Source organism: Triturus cristatus, chromosome 5_2 (assembly GCF_964204655.1).
Source record: "Triturus cristatus chromosome 5_2, aTriCri1.1, whole genome shotgun sequence".
Lineage (NCBI taxonomy): Eukaryota > Metazoa > Chordata > Amphibia > Caudata > Salamandridae > Triturus > Triturus cristatus.
The window spans coordinates 861133457-861155193 of NC_140588.1; positions in this window are offsets into that span (position 1 = coordinate 861133457).

Genomic DNA, 21737 nt, shown 5'->3' on the forward strand with positions numbered 1-21737 from the left:
TGAGTTATTAGCATTTTATGTTTCCTGCTGCGGAGCCGCCACTGGCCCGGTGGTGACTCTGTCATCTGTTAAAATTGACCTTATTCATTAAATATTTTTGATATTGATCTGAGCTGCTCAAATCTCCCTGGATGAGCTTTGAAGTCTTTTCAGGGTAATGGTTATTGTTATTACAATCTATGGATTGAGACGTATGATGCACACAACCATTTTAAAATGATAACAGTGTCCATGATTTAGTCCAAAAGTCTACCTAAAATTAGTTTAGCATTTCTTTCTAAAAATATTTTTTCCGGGAAATATATAATCTATGTATAACGTGAGAAATTCTACTGCATAGTTAAATGACATTTGATGCCTTTTTATGATCTTGTTATTTATCGCCTTATAAAATTCACACTTGAAAAGTTTTTGAATCCTTCATAGTATATATCTCCCTAGGGCTGTTATAAATACATTCTTTAATTGTTCACCACTCGAAATATTACGGAATTTAAAGGTTAAGCAAAAATGAATCTATGTGAATCGGATCGCGAGCCTATCTTTGAAATGGTACACGCTGGCAAGAAGGCAATCAATTTGAGTCGACCCATTCTATATGATTGTTTGTTGAATTCCTGTAAACATAGAATAATTGTCCCAATCTTCAGAATTACCCGATAAAAATTATGAGGCACATTCAGATATTTGAAGGATTGATTTTCAGCATTCCTGTTAGAGAACGTGAAAGTTCAAATCAGTCCCAATACTATACTGCGTATTTTATGTGACATTTCCCTTAATGCTATTAAATATTAAAGCCTTAAACCCCCTTCTGTATTACGATATTAACCATGCCAACTAAATTATTCAAAGCTTTAAGCAAGCAGTTGCCATTTATTTCAGAACACTTTAAAAATAATACTGTACAGGGGATGATGAATTGGTTTGAATCCTGTTAAAAGGTCTTACGCTATTTAAAATTAAATGTGATTTGTGAACGCCTTTGTCAAAAATCATGCATGAGAATAGATATTTAAATGAAATGGAAAATAAAATTAAAGGAAAGTGTTTTCAACAGCTTTTCTTAAGTGCTCTAAAATGAAATAGAAAAAAGAAGTCTCAGGAACCTCATCTATTTATTTGAATAGGCAACTTCTGCAACATATTCACTGGAACTATGGGCAAACTTATCTTGTTTTAGTCCCTAAAACTTGAACAAATATTTGATTATTTGCTCCTAGATAGCCAGTTCTCAACCTGTAATTTTTCAAAGTTGCTGGGAAAGCATGTTGTGCCTCAGTTTTCATTAAATTTAGGGCCAGATGTATTACTCTTTTTAGCAGTCACAAAGGGTTGTGGTATGTACAAACCCTATATTTCGAGTCGGTAACCTATTCCCAACTCACAAAATAGGGTTTGTGGGTCACTGTTATGAAAGGGCGCACCAAGGGCGTCCCTTCCTAATAGTGAGTCACAATGGTATGTACAATTGCTTTGCGCCCCACCATCAAGTAGGTGGTAAGCCAGTCACAAACAGGAAAGGCACAACTTTCCCTTTGTAAATGTGTGCAAAAATATTTTTAAGAGCAGGCAGTGGTCCCATGGACCACTACCTGCCCTTAAAAAATAGGAAAACTTTTACATTTTCTCTTTTAAATGCATCTTTTAAGGAAAACTGCCTGCATTTGAAAAAAAAGTTGCTTTATTTGAAACACAGACATAGTGGTCTGCTGTCCCCAGTATGCACACAATCCCTGTGATTTGTGAGATTTTGTAGGGGGTTTTCAAATTGGAACTTACCTCATTAATAATAATGAGGTGGGTCTTTAACGACTCCATTAGGAATCCCAAACAGTGTTTGAGACATTGTTTTTTTTTTTATAACTCTTTTTATTTGCAGTGTTTGAGACATGGTTGCACATTCCATTTTGCGAGCCGGCAAATTTCGGGTCACAAAACATCGCAATTTTGTGACTTGCAAAATGGAATGGTCATACAGCTTAGTGTGTTATTACTTCCAGTGTTCACAATTCCCCTTGCAAGTACTTCTCTGTTCCACCAGAGAGTGAAGGGATAGTATAAGCTTAAAGCTTTTATCTGACCTTCAGATCAGCAATACTTGGGATGTCCCAAATAGGTTCAGGACAAGTCACACTTTCAGGATATTCCCTGTGGGCCTTAATCCGAGTTGCACGTTACTGGGGTTGTGGTAAAAGCACATGAGAATTTACAGTTACCTCCCAGTAACATTGTTCAAGTACCATGCAGTTACAAGTAAGTCTCCCATGGCATGAGAAATTACTGTGTCGGGTTGATTTTTCCAGTCCTAACCACCACACAGAATCCCCTTTTCCATTTGGTTTTGCCACATACATTTACCACCTGCTCAGAGCTTGTGGTAAATATATATGCAGGCCTGTGGATAGACTGGGGATGAGGGAGAATAGGTGAGGAAAGTGAAATCATTTTGCTAGCTGCAGGAGCATTGTATGCTCCTCTTTGTTAGATCAAACTACATGCAGTGAGGCCTGGTTGCAGAAATACTGGCTAGAAAAGCAGCATTTGGTTCTCCTACACCCTGTAAAACTAAGTGAGAAAAACAAAATGAATGCACAATAGGATTTGTTTGTTTCATTCTGCATAACATTTAATCAGGGCCTTAGAATTTAAAAGAGTTCTAAGAAGATTCATTTTATGTAAATACATTTTCTGCCAATTGTTGGGACAGAGAAGTACCCCTGTCACAGCTCTGGAGAGCCTGTTTCTGTGAATCATGTTCCTCATTGCAAGGTGTAGTGTCTGTTGCCCCTCAGGAAAGAGTGCAATAGAGAGCCATTCAGCACATGTGAATTGGAGGACTCTTCCAGACACTCCAGCGATCTTTGTATTTGCAATACTTGAGAGTGTTTACGACTGGAAACAGTGTTTCCTTTCGCAGCAAGAGAGGTTCAGAGAGTTTCCTCCAGCCATCTCCTGGCCCTTTATTTTCTGGGATGGCTACCCCTCACACAGCTTAACAGGTAGATCCACTCCCTCTTCTTGCTCATACTCTGGGTAAAGACTAGGGCTGCATCAGTCTGTATGGAAATTTAAAAAGTGCATAACAGCCCTGAACTGATCACAGACCTGAACTATTGGTCAGTTAATTGCCTCTTTACTGTGATTGGATGTTATTAATAACTGAAACAGCCCAGGAAGTCATCTGATATAAAGAAAGAAATAGATGATTTGGAACATACCCTTAGAGAAAGTACGGCCCTAGATGAAACAAAAACAATTAGATGAAGCCAATCAGGAAACATAAAGTTATAAATGTTATGAAATGTATAAGAGGTCAAAATAAAAAAGATATGAAAAAACTCAATGATGAAATAGTTTATCCATAGCTGAAAGATGATTACTATAAGGAGCAGAAACTAAAACAATATAGACCCTTCAACAAAGGCATGGAGGACGGCAATAGAGATCTAAGAACAGAGGGGACGATTACGATGGCGGGCGGAACATCGTCCCTACCGCCACGGTAATGGGAAAAGACTGCCCGTATGGCTCGCGGCGGCACCGCCGGTCCCATTACGATACACTGCCGGAAAAATCCACCCGCCGCGGTCGGAATCAATGAAACACCGCTGTGCACGTGCAGAAAAGCTGAAATTCCATCCACGGTGGTCACAATCGCCATGGAAAGCTCACAAACCGCCGATACACCCGCGGAATTCCTGCAAGTGCAATTATGATGGCACCGCGGTACCTGCGCTACGACTGCTTGTTTCCGACCGCCGCGATTGTCATCAATGATGAATGGGAGACCCGGAGACAGGACCAGTGTGGTCCGACCACGGCATTCGCGTGGAAATAGTAATGGCGGTCAATGCCAACTACACCACAAAACCAACAAATGTGGCTGTGCATCTGGCTCAGCCAATAAAAACAACCAACACATCCCATTGACAGATGCCCCTGGAATACATAAACTACAAATCCCAGCTCAACACTGACAACACACCTGACATGAATACTCCTTTCGGACACACCCAGATAGCTGAGCATAAAACCAGCCCCTGCCTTACCACAATTCCCAGCAAAACCCCAGAAGTGAAGGGCCCCACCTTACTACACAAAGGATAGGCAAACCTGCACACATCACCACATCACAAACACAACCACACCCACACCAGATTAACCTAACCCAGTCCTGAGGCGGAAGCCGGGGCTGGCGGTACTTTTTAACCTCTTGCTCACGATATTTTAAAAATTGCATTTTCTCTAGTGTGGTGTCACGTACTGTGTTTTTAAACACGGCCGACATCTCCTTGGAAACCCTCACCTGTAGTGCACAGCTGATTGACAAGCTGTCGCGCTTTCTTCACTCCCCTAAAGCGGCCGCCATCAGAGCAGGCGTGCGCGCTGACCACGCCCCCGTTCAGGCCACGCCCCCTCCGCTGACTACATAACCGCTGATCAAGAGCGGCAGACAGATTAACCTAACCCAGTCCTGAGGCGGAAGCCGGGGCTGGCGGTACTTTTTAACCTCTTGCTCACGATATTTTAAAAAATTGCATTTTCTCTAGTGTGGTGTCACGTACTGTGTTTTTAAACACGGCCGACATCTCCTTGGAAACCCTCACCTGTAGTGCACAGCTGATTGACAAGCTGTCGCGCTTTCTTCACTCCCCTAAAGCGGCCGCCATCAGAGCAGGCGTGCGCGCTGACCACGCCCCCGTTCAGGCCACACCCCCTTACTCTACCATAAATGTGCATATGGACGAAGCGCAGCGGACGAGCGCAGCGGGAGCGCCGTTTGCGCGCCGAAGGCGCGCCAAAGGCAACCCCGTCTGCGCCCGTCATCGCCAAGACATCGCCTCTCGCCAGACCCCCTGCACAAAATCCCCAGCCTAGAGTCTGCTATGACAGACACCATCTTTTCGCACTAAATACCAACACCAGATGCGCCAGGCTTGGAGGGTGCCTCGGACAAACAGCACTTTACTGTGAGTCCTGTAAATTTACTACGCCTAAACCTAGCCTAGCTAACGACCTAGTGACTACATCTCAACTCTCTCCCCTTCGGGTTCTTCATTTAAATGTCAGGTCTCTCGCTAAGCACCATGCGGAGGTCCACACCCTTATACTGGACGAAAATCCTGACATCCTGTTTATATGCGAAACCTGGCTTCATGACGACCAGACTAGCATTTTAAACCTCACGTTGCCCAACGGGTTCTCCATAAAACTGGTCAACAGAGACTCTAGGGGCGGGGGCATAGCCGTTATATTTCGTACGATATATAATTGCTCCTTCACGAAGGAAGACATATGGGGCTGTGAATGTGCCCGATTTAAGATCTCCATTTGCCCCCAATTCTCCCTCTCTGGTCTGTACATTTACCGACCACCTGGCCCATCTGCCAGATTCATTGACGAACTTCTTGAAACATCCCACACGCTGGCAGTTTCTTCCCCCAATTTCACCATACTGGGCGATCTCAATCTCCACTTTGATTCCGTGACTGAAACGAGCATTAAAAATCTGTTGGCCGACCTCACGGCCCTGCAACTTAACTCTCTGGTCCACTCCCCCACTCACACTGCTGGGCACATACTAGATCCCATTTTTTCCAACATTTTGGAAGCTAGTACTGAGTCCCCTGAACCCATGGGTTGGACTGACCACTCTCTCGTCAAACTTATTATTATAACAAAAAAACCACCCACCAAAGTTACAGCCAATCCTTGCCACAAACGACCATGGCACAAACTTTCTTCTGGAGACCTCATTAAAAAGCTAGGTGATTTCCATCCCCCCGACGACAGCAGAGACATTAATACAGCTTACGCTGCTTTTCATGACTGGATTGTTACAGGGCTTGATGCCTTAATCCCGGCCAAATGGACTAAAACTCGCTGCTCCCCCACCAATCCGTGGTACAATGAAATGCTCAAAACCTTACGGAAGGACTGCAAAAAAGCTGAGCGCGATTGGAGAAAAAACTACCTAGACAGTGACAAAGCCCTTTACTTGTCTAAACTTCGCACGTATCACAGGGCAATACGTACCACCCGTGCCTCCTTTTATGCAAAGGAAATTAAACTTAGCACCAACCCCACCAAAACGATCTTTAAATTAGTTCAAAACCTCCAAAAAGCCTCCAACCCGGTCTCCTGTATTACCTCCTCGAAACAGTGTGAAGACCTTGCCACCTTCTTCACTGAGAAAGTGAGGAAAATTTATACGTCCTTCCCCCAAGATGAGCCTGTGCCCATCAACACCTCCAGCTCTGTGACGCACACGCCGAAACTGTCAAAAATACCTGACATACCCCTCGACGACCTTGCTAAACTTTGCAGGCAGGTTAAGTCTGGCTCCCCCACTGACCCCATGAGACCAGCTAAATTCTTGGATGTACTGGACTTCTTCCTTCCCTCGCTTTCTAACCTACTCAATCTCTCTTTTTCCACAGCTGTGGTCCCCACCTGCTGGAAATCAGCTTGGGTTTCCCCCATTATTAAAAAACCCTCATTAGACCCCACTAAACCAGAAAATTACAGACCCATCTCGCTGCTCCCCTGGACGTCCAAATTGGCTGAAGCCCACGTTAACAAAGTGCTATCCCACCACATGCTGCTAAATCACGTCCTGGACCCCTCTCAAAATGGCTTCAGGCCAGGATACAGCACTGAGTCAGCCCTGCTGACCACCACGGAACACCTTCGAGGCATCCTGGACGCTGGTCAAAGTGCCGCGCTGATCCTGCTGGATCTCAGCGCGGCCTTTGACACGGTCTCACACAACATCTTGCTGAATCGACTTGAGGCCATAGGGATTAACGAACTTGCCCTTGACTGGTTCCGGTCCTTTCTTAAGGACAGATCCTTTCAAGTCGCAGCCCCTCCCTACATCTCCCAACCCCATTCCATCGACCAAGGAGTTCCTCAGGGGTCGGCGCTCAGCCCATCTCTTTTTAATCTGTACGTCCAGCCTCTTGCTGCAGTGGCAAGAGAGTGGGACCTTACGCTTGTGTCGTACGCCGACGACACACAGCTGGTTATCTCACTCTCTGAAGGCCCTTCTACCTCGGCCACCAAATTCAGGAATGGGCTAGCGGCAGTTGCACAGTGGATGACACGCAACTGCCTGCAGCTGAACGCCGGGAAAACGGAGGTGCTTTTCCTTGGCAAGAATTCCAGCTACTGGAGCGATCACTGGTGGCCCTCTCCGCTTGGCCCTACCCCTGTGCCAAAAGAGGTCGTGAAGAACCTAGGTGTCTGGCTTGACTCTTCTCTTAACTATCAGTCCCACACAAAGAAACTGGCAGCAACGTGTGTGGGTCTAATGAGGAGTCTTAACCCGATACTCGGGTTCTTCGACCCCAGTACCCGCCAACTCATTATTCAAGCCATGATACTTGCCCGGCTGGACTATGCCAATGTGCTATTCCTGGGGGCAAATAAAGCAGAATTATCACGGCTGCAACGCATCCAGAACTCGGCCGCCAGAGCGGTGGTTGGCCTCCCACGCAGGTGCTCTGCCAGAGCTACCATCCGTAACCTGCATTGGCTCCCAATTGAATCTCGAATTCACTTCAAAACTCTTACCACCGCTTTCAAAATTCTGAATTCTGACTGTCCAGAACTCCTACGCCCGCTCCTTGTACCCTACACCCCTCAGCGTAATTTACGCTCACTGGGACAACACCTTGTGTCGATCCCTCGATTCAGGCTCTGTAGAATGGGTGGACGTTCCTTCAAAGTCTTGGGGGCTAGACTCTGGAACTCATTACCCCAACATATCCGCACTTTAACTAACCTGACTGCCTTTCGGAAATCACTAAAAACCCATCTCTTTTCCCTCATCTAGTCCTCTGTAGCCTTCCCCCTCCCCCCTCAGGTACTGGTTAGGTCAGCGCCGGGACGCTCCGTTGCTGGGGCAGCTGTTTGCGCTTTAACAATCATATAACATAACATAACATAACACCACACACATCATCATCACCCCCCCCACAACTGCACTCCTAACCACTCAGCACATCACACACCATGGCACAGAAGATGCCCAAATTCACTAATGGTGAGTTGTCAGTCATGGTGGATGAGATCATAACAGTAGAGCCCTATATCTTAGGATATACAAAACAATAGGGCGACCCACTTAACCCCAAGGAATTGGGTATAATATGTTTAGACAAAAATAAACCTTGAGGATTTACTTAGCTTATATTCATTAATCAAACAGTCACCGTAGTGAACTTCATTTCAAAGAACTCAGATAAAAACACGATTCTTAAAGTGACCACAGATCATCTTTTGTATTGTTTTTAGTACTTTGACACAACAAATCTTTTTTTATATACACAAAGGAATAATGTTTTCGTTTATACAATGGCAACACAAGACTACTGTCAATTTAGCACATATAAACAGTAGTGAATGACACTTTTTATACACAAATGAACCATCCACAGTTGGTCATATATCAAAAATATTTCGTTTGGACATTTGTAATATCAAAAGACATCAAATGAACATTGTTTATAACAAAGAAGTGTCACAGCGTCGACGTTTCGGTCTCCTATCTGAACATTTTAATCACCGAGACCATCTTCAGGACCACAGTTGCACCATGTATTGCTTCGAGACCATAAGACCTTCCTACCCTCTAGTTTTCACTCTTAACCGGTCTTCCACCGCAGAGGCACTTAGTAGGAAACGTCAGCTATCGTCTGCGCTTCGTGAGTCCGTAATCAATATCAGGTATCTTCACCAGCTACAATACCCCTGCACACCTCGCCAACTAGTCCGAGCGGAAGCAGGGTACAACAGACCCCAGCAGCCAGGCAAAATCAAATGTGGCAAAGGATAGTTGACAGACTCAATGCTGTAGGGAAAGTTCCACGCAACAGGAAGGAGATCAGGAAGTGGACTGATCTCAAGAGCAAGGTCAAGGAGAAGAACTGCAAGAACCGTGAGCTGGCCAACTGGACTGGCAGTGGACTTAAAACCCTGCGATAAGACTGCAATGTAGTATCTTGCACAACTATAAAGCAACAGCTCCTAGGCCCAAATGTACCCATGTCCAAAACACTACCCCCAAACAGGTCTCACAGATCCCACATCAACTCCCTCTCATTCAGCACAAATGTACCTAGCAATATTTAAATGGTGGCACGTGTACAGGCAGCCAGCACTACAACTCCCACTAGGCCCCCTTGTCCCACAGTTGAGAAGGATGTAGCACTCCACTCCCCCAGAAGCATGTGGCAGCCATTGTTTTACAACAACCAAACTTACAGGTAGGAAGCCATCTTCCCATGGAGGGCTGTTTGTGGGTGGGAGGCCTGCACTACAACTCCCACCAGGCCCCCTTGTCCCACAACTGAGCAGGATGTAGCACGCCACTCCCCCAGAAGCATGTGGCAGCCATTGCATTGTTCACCTTCACCGAACAGGTAGGTAGCCATCTTCCCAGGGAGGGCTGTTTGTGGGTGGGAGGCCTGCACTACAACTCCCACCAGGCCCCCTTGTCCCACAGCTGAGCAGGATGTAGCACTTCACTCCCCCAGAAGCATGTGGCAGTAATTGCTTTGTTCTCACTCACCTAACAGGTAGATAGCCATCTTCCCAGGGAGGGATGTTTGGGGGTGGGAGGCCTGCACTACAACTCCCACCATGCCCCCTTGTTCCACAGCTGAGCAGGATGTAGCACACCACTCCCCCAGAAGCATGTGGCAGCCATTGCATTGTTCACCTTCACCTAACAGGTAGGTAGCCATCTTCCCAGGGAGGGCTGTTTGGGGGTGAGAGGCCTGCACTACAACTCCCACCAGGCCCCCTTGTCCCACAGCTGAGCAGGATGTAGTGCTCCACTCCCCCAAAAGCATGTGGCAGCCATTGCATTGTCCACCTTCACCTAACAGGTAGGTAGCCACCTTCCCAGGGAGGGTTGTTTGTGGGTGGGAGGCCTGCACTACAACTCCCACCAGGCCCCCTTGTACCACAACTGAGCAGGATGTAGCACTCCACTCCCCCAGAAGCATGTGGCAGCCATTGCATTGTTCACCTTCACCGAACAGGTAGGTAGCCATCTTCCCAGGGAGGGCTGTTTGTGGGTGGGAGGCCTGCACTACAACTCCCACCAGGCCCCCTTGTCCCACAGCTGAGCGGGATGTAGCACTTCACTCCCCCAGAAGCATGTGGCAGTCATTGCATTGTTCACCTTCACCTAACAGGTAGATATCCATCTTCCCAGGGAGGGCTGTTTGGGGGTGGGAGGCCTGCACTACAACTCCCACCTTGCCCCCTTGTTCCACAGCTGAGCAGGATGTAGTGCTCCACTCCCCCAGAAGCATGTGGCAGCCATTGCATTGTCCACCTTCACCTAACAGGTAGGTAGCCACCTTCCCAGGGAGGGCTGTTTGGAGGTGGGAGGCCTGCACTACAACTCCCACCAGGCCCCCTTGTCCCACAGCTGAGCAGGATGTAGCGCTCCACTCCCCCAGAAGCATGTATCAGACATTGTATTGTTCACCTTCACCTAACAGGTAGGTAGCCGTCTTCCCAGGGAGGGCTGTTTGTGGGTGGGAGGCCTGCACTACATCTCCCACCAGGCCCCCTTGTCCCACAGCTGAGCAGGATGGAGCATTCCCCACACCCCCAAGCATGGGGAAGCTATCACATTGCTATCCTAAAACATACAGGTAGGTAGGAACTACGTGCACCACGCTATGCTATCCCAAATGCCTGTAGCCACATGCCCACAACAGCAATGTAAATTATGTAGATGACTATATGTCCGTGTTGTCACACTATGTGTACACTGCACCAAGTTTCAATTCACAACAGACACCATGGACTACTAATGTATGTACCACAACATCATGTAATGGTGCATAATCTTTTAGCAGACATGCAAAGCCATTTCATTGTAAAGTGTTTGTTGCATCTAATGTCACCAGTAATAGTATAACATCAAGCTTGTTGCGTGCAACTCAATTGCCATATGACCTCTGTCCAACAGGAGAACAACAACAAACTGCACAGGATGACACCAACATGCAGAGCCAAGCCCACCACCAGAACGTGAGCTCTCTGATGCAGATTCCCTTACATTCTCAGACCTGGATTCTCAAGCTGGCCCCTCTGGTGTGCCAGGGAATGACATGGCTCAAGCCCTCACTGTCACCACCACCACAACCACCACGGCAACAACAACTGGGCTGGCCCCTGCCACTACGACATGTGTGGTATCCACCACAATCCTCTCCACTGCCAAGGCAACAACAACTGGGCTGGCCCCTGCCACTAAGACCTGTGTGGCATCCACCACCATCCTCTCCACCACGGCAACAACTGTGCTGCCCCCTGCCACTACGGCCTGTGTGGCCTCCAACCACACCATCACCACTGCTGCCTGCAACAATCGCCCTGCCACAGTGGTTACCAACACCACAACACAATCACACCATGGCAGGGAGAGTGTGCCAGTGCATCAGGGGACAATGCCACAGGTACATGGCAGGAGGGCAGGTGGGAGTACAACTGGGGCAGAGACACAGGAGGACAATTACCCTGAATCCCTGGCCCCCATTGCAAGAGTCCTTGGTTCTTACCAGGAGAATAAGGGAGTAATGTGCCAGCTTGCCGAGGACATGCATGAGATCCGCCTTCTGCAGCAGTCCATGGACACACGGATGGGCCAACTTGTCAACCTTGTAGGTCCAGCTAGTGGGTGTGCTGAGGGACAGGCTCCCAGGCCCAAGTGCAGCTCAACCCCCCTCTAGTGGCATGCCTGCCATGCAGCACAACGAACCAGCTGCAGCCACAGAGAGGGGTGTGGTGGAGGAGAGGGAGTCCTCAGACACCACTGACCATGCAGCAGGTGCACCCCCCGCCAAACGCACCAGGGGCCGGCCGAGAATACACAGGGGAGGATCTGGTGGCAGGCCACCATATCAACACCACTCACGGAGCCAGCCATGATGGTACCTTGTTGTTCCCCTTTTACTTGACTCTTTTGCCTCTATTAGACTACATTGCCAAGTTGATGGCCTGAGTCTGTTGGACTGTGTGACTCCAGCTTTGTGCTGACTACTCCATTTGTCTCGTCTACCATGACTGACAAATAATGTATTCACTTCTCATAATCATGTACATATTCACTTCACTTGCACAAATCCTCTGTTCAAATAAACACCCTTCACATACCTATGTCTGTGTCAGCGCCATGTTTATTTACGTATGTACAATAACAACTCAGTTTTCAACGTACCACCAGGAGTGTGTGAAGAGGCATTGACAGTGTGAATGAACCGGGAAAGACACAAGAGAATGACATTTACTTCTCATGTTACGCCATTGCAGCTGTAACAACACAACACTAGGCATCAAGGTACTAAAACAAGCACACATAGCAATGCACAATTAACTCAACATACACATGAAGTACCTGGAGACAAATACCCTGTGCCACACACATCAGCCATCATCCCACACACAACAACAGCCAGCAGTTAAGAATATCAATGCCTTCACACTAACATCCAAGCCAACACATGATGTCCCTGTCCTACGAAGTCACTTACATTCAAGGGAAGTAAATGTAAATGTAAATGTAAATGTAAATTACATTTACATTCAAGGGAAGTAGTTGACAATGAGCTGTTGCCGCAGGTCAACACCTTCTTCACCACAATCGTCATCACTGGAAGTGTGTGGGTTTGCAGGGGGGGCATCTGCTGCTCATCCTCATCCAGGATCAGTGGAACAGCTTTGCGCACAGCAAGGTTGTGGAGCATGCAGCATGCCACTACTATCCAGCACACCTTTTGTGAGGAATATAACAGTGCTCCTCCGCTCCTGTCCAAGCACTGGAATCGGGACTTCAGCAGCCCGAAGGTGTGCTCAATCACACGGCATGTCCTACCATGTGCCTCGTTGTAGTTGACTTCACCCGGGGTACCTGGATTCCTCAGTGGGCTCAGTAGCCAAGGCCGGTTTGGATAGGCTGAGTCACCTAGGTGTGGCATACACAGAGAAACCTCATGATACAAACAGTTGACAAGAACAACATGTCACACACAGCACAGTACTTGACTCACTGTACTCAACCTACAAGCCATGCATGCTCTGGATGAAGATTTGACATCAACCGTGGTACTATGCTGTTCCGCAGGATGTAGGAGTCATGGGCTGAGCCTCCAAATCTCGCACACACATGGAATGGTAGTGCTTCCTGTTCCTATACACCTGCTCACGTGCCTGTGGTGGTACAAGGCCAATGTGTGTGCAGTCAATGGACCCCACTACATGAGGAATGCGTCCAAGGACATAAAAACCAGCCTTCACAGCAGGCAATTCTTGTGTACTTGGGAATCGTATGTATTGGTCCTTGTACAGCATCATTGCGGACACAATCTCCCACAGCACCATGCTGAACGTGCCTTGCGACATCCCACCGGCAATGGCAACCGTGTATTGGAAAGAGCCCGTAGCAAAAAAATGCTGCCATGAGCTTCACTGTTAGGAACAGGGTAGTTGGATATGTCCATTGAGGCATCAGATGGGGCTTCAACTGAGCACACAGCTCTTGCAGTGTAGCGCGATCAAGACGGAACTTCCTGATGACGTCCACATCTGCCATGTCTGCCGGGACTGTGAAAGGCCGGTGCACATTTGGCCGTCGCCTACATGAAATGGAAGAGGACTAATGTAATTCAGATTACGCTATGAGATGTGTCAAACATATCACATCTTGACCTACGCAGCACAAACAATTAAGGGACTACAACGATTGATGAGTCCACAACTCAGATGCAGGTACACATTGAACACATGTGGGGTTACATGTGGTCATGTTGCACATACTGACTATCTTAAAAACAGAATCGGACGTTGTGAATGGCACACCAATGCATCTTGTGTCCCCAGCGCTAGGAGTAGGTAACACAGCAGATGTATGATACAGCTACACTGCTGACTTACATGTAGCTGCGTTGCCTGCCACACCTTGTTGCCCAAGTTGCACAGACCACTAATTTTCACCAAAATGTGCAAGCAGATCACATCGACCACTTAATTCAGATATGTGCACATTAAAATACCACCATTATTTGTTCATGAAATCATTTGTGTGGACTGATTAGCCCTCTCATACAGTGAGTCTATTTTAAACATTAGACTACATGACACAAGCAAGAGATGTACATCCACACACATATCATAGGTGACAGGTGTAAGTGCATGTAAATGCATGTTACATTGCCCACACACATGGCAATTGTAGGCATCAGTGAGTTGTATGTCACACTAGCATTCATAGTGCAAAACAAGTGCAGGAAGAATATTTTCCAAGTCGAAAACTCACAGAGTCACATTGCTAGTGCATATTGCATCCATATGTGCGCGTGGCGTGACCCGCTACCACAGGACAGCACATTGGAGCCACTTGTAAGATGCAACATAGCGGTAGCGACCGCCTGACCACCGCGGTGTGACACCGCCAATGCCATTCCAGCCAATTGGACCCATGAACGCGGTGGTGTGAGGCAACATTTGAAACCCACGGTAGGCATGTTCCGCATCCGCTGGTCATCTCATTGGACACACTTGAAAGATGCCAGCCGGGCAGCCCAATTACAGCAGCTGACTATCACTGATACAACTCCAGGGGCCTATAAATCTCTGTGGGGGACCAACAGATTTCACATGCCTTCAGACACTGCTGACTGCCATTACTCAACACCAACTGCTTGATTCCCTGAATCCTGGACACAGTGATGGCGAGGACAGAGAAAGTCAGGGCCAGTCCCTTCACCACAGAGGAGCTTGAGCTTCTGGTGGACGAGGTCCTTGGACAGTATGGGAGGCTTTTCGTTGCGCCAGATGAACTGGTAAGTGTTTCTGAATACAAGTGTGATAGTGCTCAAAATGATACCTTTTTGTTTCTGTGTAATAGTATGTGCCTGTGAGTGCAGGTTGATGTGCAGGCATCCATATAGTTGCCATAGCATGCTCCATACATGGGTAGTGGGAATTGCATTAGAATATATGTGCAGAGGATGTAAATTAGACACCTCTCCTGCCATTCCTGTACTACCTTAATGGACATGTTGGTCTGACACTAGGTAATGTAAATGTGTGTTACACTGCCATGCATGGTAATGTCATGTAAATGATGTCTGTAGCCTCATTACACAACCTACCTGACAGGGGTAAGGGTAGGGAGTGACATGCATTTTTTTTAAACAGGCACACAGATAAAATGTTGTTTTGATCCAGTTCAAGTCAGGACTAACTCTGATTGTGATGTAATTGCCCACTCACTCTTCACAACCTCACTTGTGAATGTTTAAATTTATGTGTGTCGTGAAATACTATAGTGCATGATGATGAGGTGTGCAGCATGCACAACAGTCCTATGCATGACTGGAAACTAGTTTTTTAAGTTGCAACTCCAAACACCTATTACTCAATGAGCCATCATAGAACAGAGGATTGCACAATACAGGACTTGACATTGTGATAAGGGAATGACAACTCTGAATATGTCCAAAAATGGGTCCTCAAATATGCAGTGAGTAATCACCAGGCCAAAGGCATGGGGGGGGGGAGTGATGGACACAGTGATTCTGCTACAACACATCTTTGGCACTGTGTTACATGTCTTGCTCACTGCATCATTATCTCAGGTACAATGTAAAATGCTATTTCAAGTATTTGTGTTGTCTCCTTACAATGACTGCATATGTGACAGGGGCAACATGCAGAGATGTATGTATCACAGGGTTGTTTATGTTGGGTTTCAAGGAGGCACGGGCCGTATATTTACATGTGTGTACCTCACATGGGGCATTGCTGTCAACAATGCATGTTTACATCAACCTCTGTGTTTGGCATTATTGTTGCACATGCACACTACACAGGGTGTTGTGCAACATGGGGTTGTCATAATGTAGTTTTGTTCTGTGCTTGCATATGTTCATTGTGTCTCTTGCACTGTACTTAACCTATGTCTCTGTCCATTGCTGAATCTACTGAGTGCACAGAAGTCAATGTGACAGACACCAGTGCTGAAGCATCTGGCACGCATGATACCCATGAGCTCACTGACACTGAGGTGTCCAGCGCCTCGGAGGGGGACAGGAGTGTCCTTGAGGAATCGCGTGCAGAAAGCCCAACATCAACATCAGGTGACTCCAGTAGGGAGTCCGCAAAAATGGTGGCCACAGGAAGTGACAATGCTGCCTCTTCCTCCACCACACATCGGCCAGTGCCCACCATCCCGCCTACTACCACTAGTGCATTCCGTGCACGCAGGGCTGTTAAGGGTAGAGTCGAATTCACACCAGGCACCGCTGCCCCCTGCCACTGTCTCCCCTGCTGCCCTCAGTGTTGAGGCGGTAGCCCTCTTGCGCCAGCTGTGTGTGGGGCAGACAGCTCTCCTCAATGCTTACCAGGATCAGGACAAGAAGTTGGGACAGGTTCTAGCATTCATGGAGGGCATTCATTCCGGCGTGGGTGGGCTACACAGGACTCTCCAGGGTTTCTCCTCGACTGTGACTGCTGCCATTCAGCTGTCATGGCCTCAAAATCCAGCTCCAATTCCTTCAACTAGCACCCTGCCAGTGCCAACACCTGTGGGGAGTGACCACACAACAGAGCCCTCAGGCCCCAAGTTGGCGAGATGCAGCCCACGACAGCAGCACCCCAAGCATGCCAGACCACAAACACCAGCCCCTAAACTTGACACAGGCAGACAGGGAGACCAAGCAACAAGACACTCAGGGGCATCAGGCAAAGAAGCAGGCCTCTAGCTCACGTTCCATGAGATCACACCCATCACAGGAGCCTCCCATCCCCACAACTGCTGCAAATGAGACAATAACAGTTGGCATGCCTGCTGTGGTGCTGGTGCCTGTAAAGGCGAAGCACAAACAGCTCCCTAAGACAGCTTCACCACCAACCTCTACTCCCACCCACACCCCTGTGAAGCGTGGTCAGGAGAGCAATGTGCGGGGTACCCCAGGAATACAGGGGATGGATGTGAGAAGTTGGCCTGGCATATGCTGGTCACTAATTATAGTGGCCACCTTGCACCAGTCCAATTCGACTCTTATGGTAGATAGGTTTAAGACAACCTTTTAAAGAAAGCTATCCTAGTGGTAGCTGTGGAGAGCAGCATTCAGGCTAAGTCTCAGAGGAATGTAAAGCAGCTTGTTTTACCTTATAATCTCTTGAATTACCAAATGAAAGGACACCACACAGGTATATATATATCAAATATATATGTATTTATTACTAGACACACTCTACTAATCTCTTTATGAGATTAGAAACCAGGTACACATTCAAATGTCAACGTTTCACAATAAATTAAGCACAAATATGGCTGGAGCCCTAGGGGCGTACCAGACCATAACCTAAGAAAGTGGTATAAGGATGTCGACTTGCAAAATGACAAGGCCTAGGGCCTGGGGAATCGCTGGGGCTTTACTACTGCAGTGTTAGCAGATAAGTAACAGGCCCCCGGGAGACGCGTGCAGTGTGTGTACACAGCCGCGGGTTCCCTATTGATTACAATGAAGCAAGTCACGGTTGGATTTTTAAAGTTTTGGGGTACTTTGAGGAAGTCTACAAGCAAGCGCCACTTACAAGGTAAGTACTTTGAGGGCCAACACACACTAGGGCACCGGAGTACACGAGTTACCTCACCCAGGGAAGCTGGGTGCATAGGTGTCTTTTGGTGTCGGGTCGCGTCCCTGTTTTCTATGGAGACCAAAGAAGACTTGCTGTTTGCGTCGACTGAAGAAGTGTCTGGTGGAATCTGAAGGTGGATTCAAGAAGATGAAGACCTGAAGATTGAGGGTACAGTGTTCAAGGTCACTAGCCAGTGACCGGTGGCCAGCAAGATGGATGACCACAGATGTCGCGTCGATTCAGGTCATCGATGGTGTTTTGACTCTTCGCTCACGAGGTCCAGGAGGGATCAACGATGACCAGCAGCTGGATTTGAAGTGCCACACAAAGTCTGTAGTTGATGGCGGTGTCGGCAACCGGATTGAAGCCAACAAGCCTTGGAAACTGCAAGTCTTGTGTAGACTGAAGTAAGTCGATGGTGCAGACCAGCAAGGTCTGATGGACTCACCCAGCAAGGGTGAGTGAGGGCAGGCCTGGAGCAACCAAGGGAGCCCTTTGATTTGGTATGAAAGTCTTCGGGGGACCCACTAGCCAATGGGCAAGTGATCACAAAGACGCCTCCTCAATAAATGCTTCACAGGAGCCCACGGTCACTCAGGATGGGGTAGCAGCTGATTTTTGGTGCAAGACCTGCTGGAGGCTTGGGCCACAGATGGTCCAATGCATAAGTTAATACAATGTTGTTTAGGGTTTGCACTCGACAATAGTGCATGGTCGCTGAGTATTGCTGTTCCTCGTCACTCGTGGGGTCCACTCACCACAGCTCTGCTGGGGACTCACAATGGCTGTCGAGAAGTCAGGAAATCTACTTCTGGGGCAGCAGGGACTTCGAACTCTGGCGGGAGCGGGAAAGTTTGCAACTGTTGATTAAGGTTTTTGGTGCCTGCCAAGCAGGGGAGTCACTCCTTGACTCCAAGGGAGATTCTTCTGTCTTCCAAAGGTAGTGGAACATCAAAGGGCCAGGATTCTTCTTTGTAGAGCATATTCCAGGGTAATCTGAATTGCATTGGCAATGCTAGCTATATTATAGTGAAGATAGGGGAGGGACTAGCTCTATGACCACTCCTCTAGGAGGGTCAGGGGAGGGGACGGTTACACCCACCTCCCTTTGTCCAGTTTCATGCCAGAGCAGGGACAGGTAGCCCCTGAACCAGTTTGAGCTGGCATATGCACAGAGGGGCCTACTGCTCCCCCAGTGCAGGACTTCAAAGCACTCTAGGAGTGCACCCACCCAGCTCCAATACACTAATTCCTGTCTGGAAGGTGGTGACACCTCCCTGTGACAGGATGCCTTTTGTTGGGCCTCCTCCACTGCGAATTTCAGTTAGCAGCAGGAGGGCAGCCCAGTGTCTGTGCTGGTGGCATCCATTTTGTGATGCCAGGGCTCTATAGGATTTCTGTTGTTTAGTACAGTGGGTACATGTCATCCCGTCTAGAAGGGTGGGATCATACTCCCACACCAGTTACTGGTGTGGGGGTATGATTCCAAGTTGTTTGACACCAAACACAACATGTTTTGATGCAGTCATTCCACAGTTAGCATTTACCGGGAGGTTATAATGCACTTAAGAGTATATGGTTTAACCGCATAAACAAACAGCTATAGAGAATAGACTCTGGTAGCTGCAGAGGGGTCCTGCTCATGCAGAGGCACCCCCACACATAGTAAACCAAGCACCCTGCCCTCAAGATTGATAGGGCCCGCCATAGGGGTGGCTGATAGGTTTATATGTGTGTGTATGTTGAGATATTGAAACCTATACCTCAGTGAGGAGTGCTAACACTACCACACACAGGCTGCAGTAGCAGGCCTGTGGTGTCAGATTGAGAATGCTTCCCAGGGGTGGCATAATACATGCTGCAGCCCCTGGTAGGCCTGTGAAGTACCAATGCCCTAGGTACCTGAGGTACCATATACTAGGGGCTCACAAGGTACTACAGTATCCAATCACTAGTTGTTTAGAGAGAACAGAGAGACTGGGGCCCTGATTAGCAGGGACCCAGCCAGACTAGGTCAGAAACCAGTGTATACATAAGAACAAAAGTGGGGGCAACATAAGTGCAGATCCTACTCTCCTACAATGGAGAGTAAAAGTCAGGCCAAAACCAAGGCTAAGTCCAAAACCTTCAAATCCCCACAGGGAGAGACACCTGCAACTGTGACACCTTTGGTGTAGAGGGAATCTGTTGTGTCCGCACCACTTCCCACTCAGCCCAAGACAATTCTGAAATATCGTATCCCCAAGAAGTGTAGAGTCAGCCCTCCACATTCACCCTCACCCACTGTGTCTCACGGCAGCTTATGCACGCCTCCACGTGCCACCATGCCACCCAGTCCATTCAGCCCTCCGCATGGCACAGCCACTACTGCTTCTGTCTCAGCTGGTCCTCTCTCTCCTAGGTCCAGTCCTACCACTGGGCACGACACCCAGCCACCTCACAGTCCAAAAGACAGGCAAGTCTGAGGCAAAGAGCTCCTCCCATTACCATCTCTCCCACAGTTTTGCCTGGACAGAGCTCTGGTATCCCCGTTGCATTTGTGATTCATATGTCAGTGTACTGTGTTGCACATTCACTGCGTACATTCTCATGCACACATGTGCATTGTTTGAACTATGGACTGGACAATGTAATTTCCTTTGTTGGCAATTTGATGCCTATCATGATATTTCACAATTAAAACTGTTACTCCTGTCGTATACTTCATTGGTGCACTTGCTGAATTTAACAGTTTTATGGGTGTGTATGGGTTAATGTGCCACATGCTCTGCATGGCACTTCCAAATTGCCATTTCATTGGTTAAGTTTGTAATTGTTTGACTGACGTAACACACACTTTTGTTCGGATTGACTCTGTGGCTTAGGAGTGCAATGATGCTTGTTTGTGTTGATGTACTCTTAGAATCATCATTTGACCTTGAGATTCATTCAATTGTACACATGTAAAGTTAGGAGGCTATGCCACAACAGAGGTGTATTGTACACAAAGTCTGACTTGTGGGGTGACCATGGTTGGTGATATCTGTGTGATGTTTTTGGATGTGTGTACAGTAGTGTGTGTGTGTGGTAATCTTGTGTAGGCCTGTCTTCATAGTCACATGGGTATATTTGTATGAGTGCACTTGAGTAGTCAGACAGTGTGCTTGGCCTGTCCTTGTCAGTGTTGTTGAGGTGTATGTGGCACTTAACATGCAAAATACACACGTGTATGATCCTGGTGTGCATTGCCTGTTTGTAATTTTTGTCAGACATGTGCCTCTAATTGTTGACACATGGATGAGTTTGATGTTGGGCAGTGTGTCCTTGCACTCCTTGGGGACACATACCTGTTGTTGCTGTCAGTTGAGAGCATGCAGAGTGTGTGACTGCAAAGTCTGAGTTGTGTATTGTTGGTAAGCCATGTGTGTCATGTAATCTGGAGCTACTTGTGCTGTCCTACTCAACCAGACTGACATATTAGTAGCTTTTTCACCTGCCTTGCTGTCACTTGTCTGATTTTAGTTACAGATGCAGTGTTTTTTGTGAGTAATCATGGCATCCCCTATGTGTGCTTATGATGGGAACACATTGTGATTAACTCATATGTGTGTTTTTGAATGTACAATCATCACCTGTACATTCCTGATGTATACACCACTTCAGTCTCATGTGTTCCACCCCATGCCTTGCCAATGTGTGACCCTCCCCAGCACTTCATAGTGTGAATTAGTGCTGTGAGTGGCTGCTCGGTGTACTGGACCTATGTGCCACTCAGGACAGTTTTACATGTATTTGGGTGTCATTGTAATGTACCTGCTTGCAGTCATGGTTGCACATGTGCAGTGCATGTGCTTAAGCGGCACATTCCTCTAGTCATGTTGTTTGCATCTGTGTTTTGCTTTGTTGGTCAGCTGTGGTTGTGGTCAGTGCTGTATGTGTTTTTGAAGAGCTACAGTGACACTGGCTGTGTGTGATGTGATGTGTGTGCTGTGATGACTTGTGGTGTGTATTTACATGCTGGGTCAATCAGATATGCGTGATAGTGTTTTGGTTGTTGTTGCCAGACTGCTTACTGGGCATGCAGT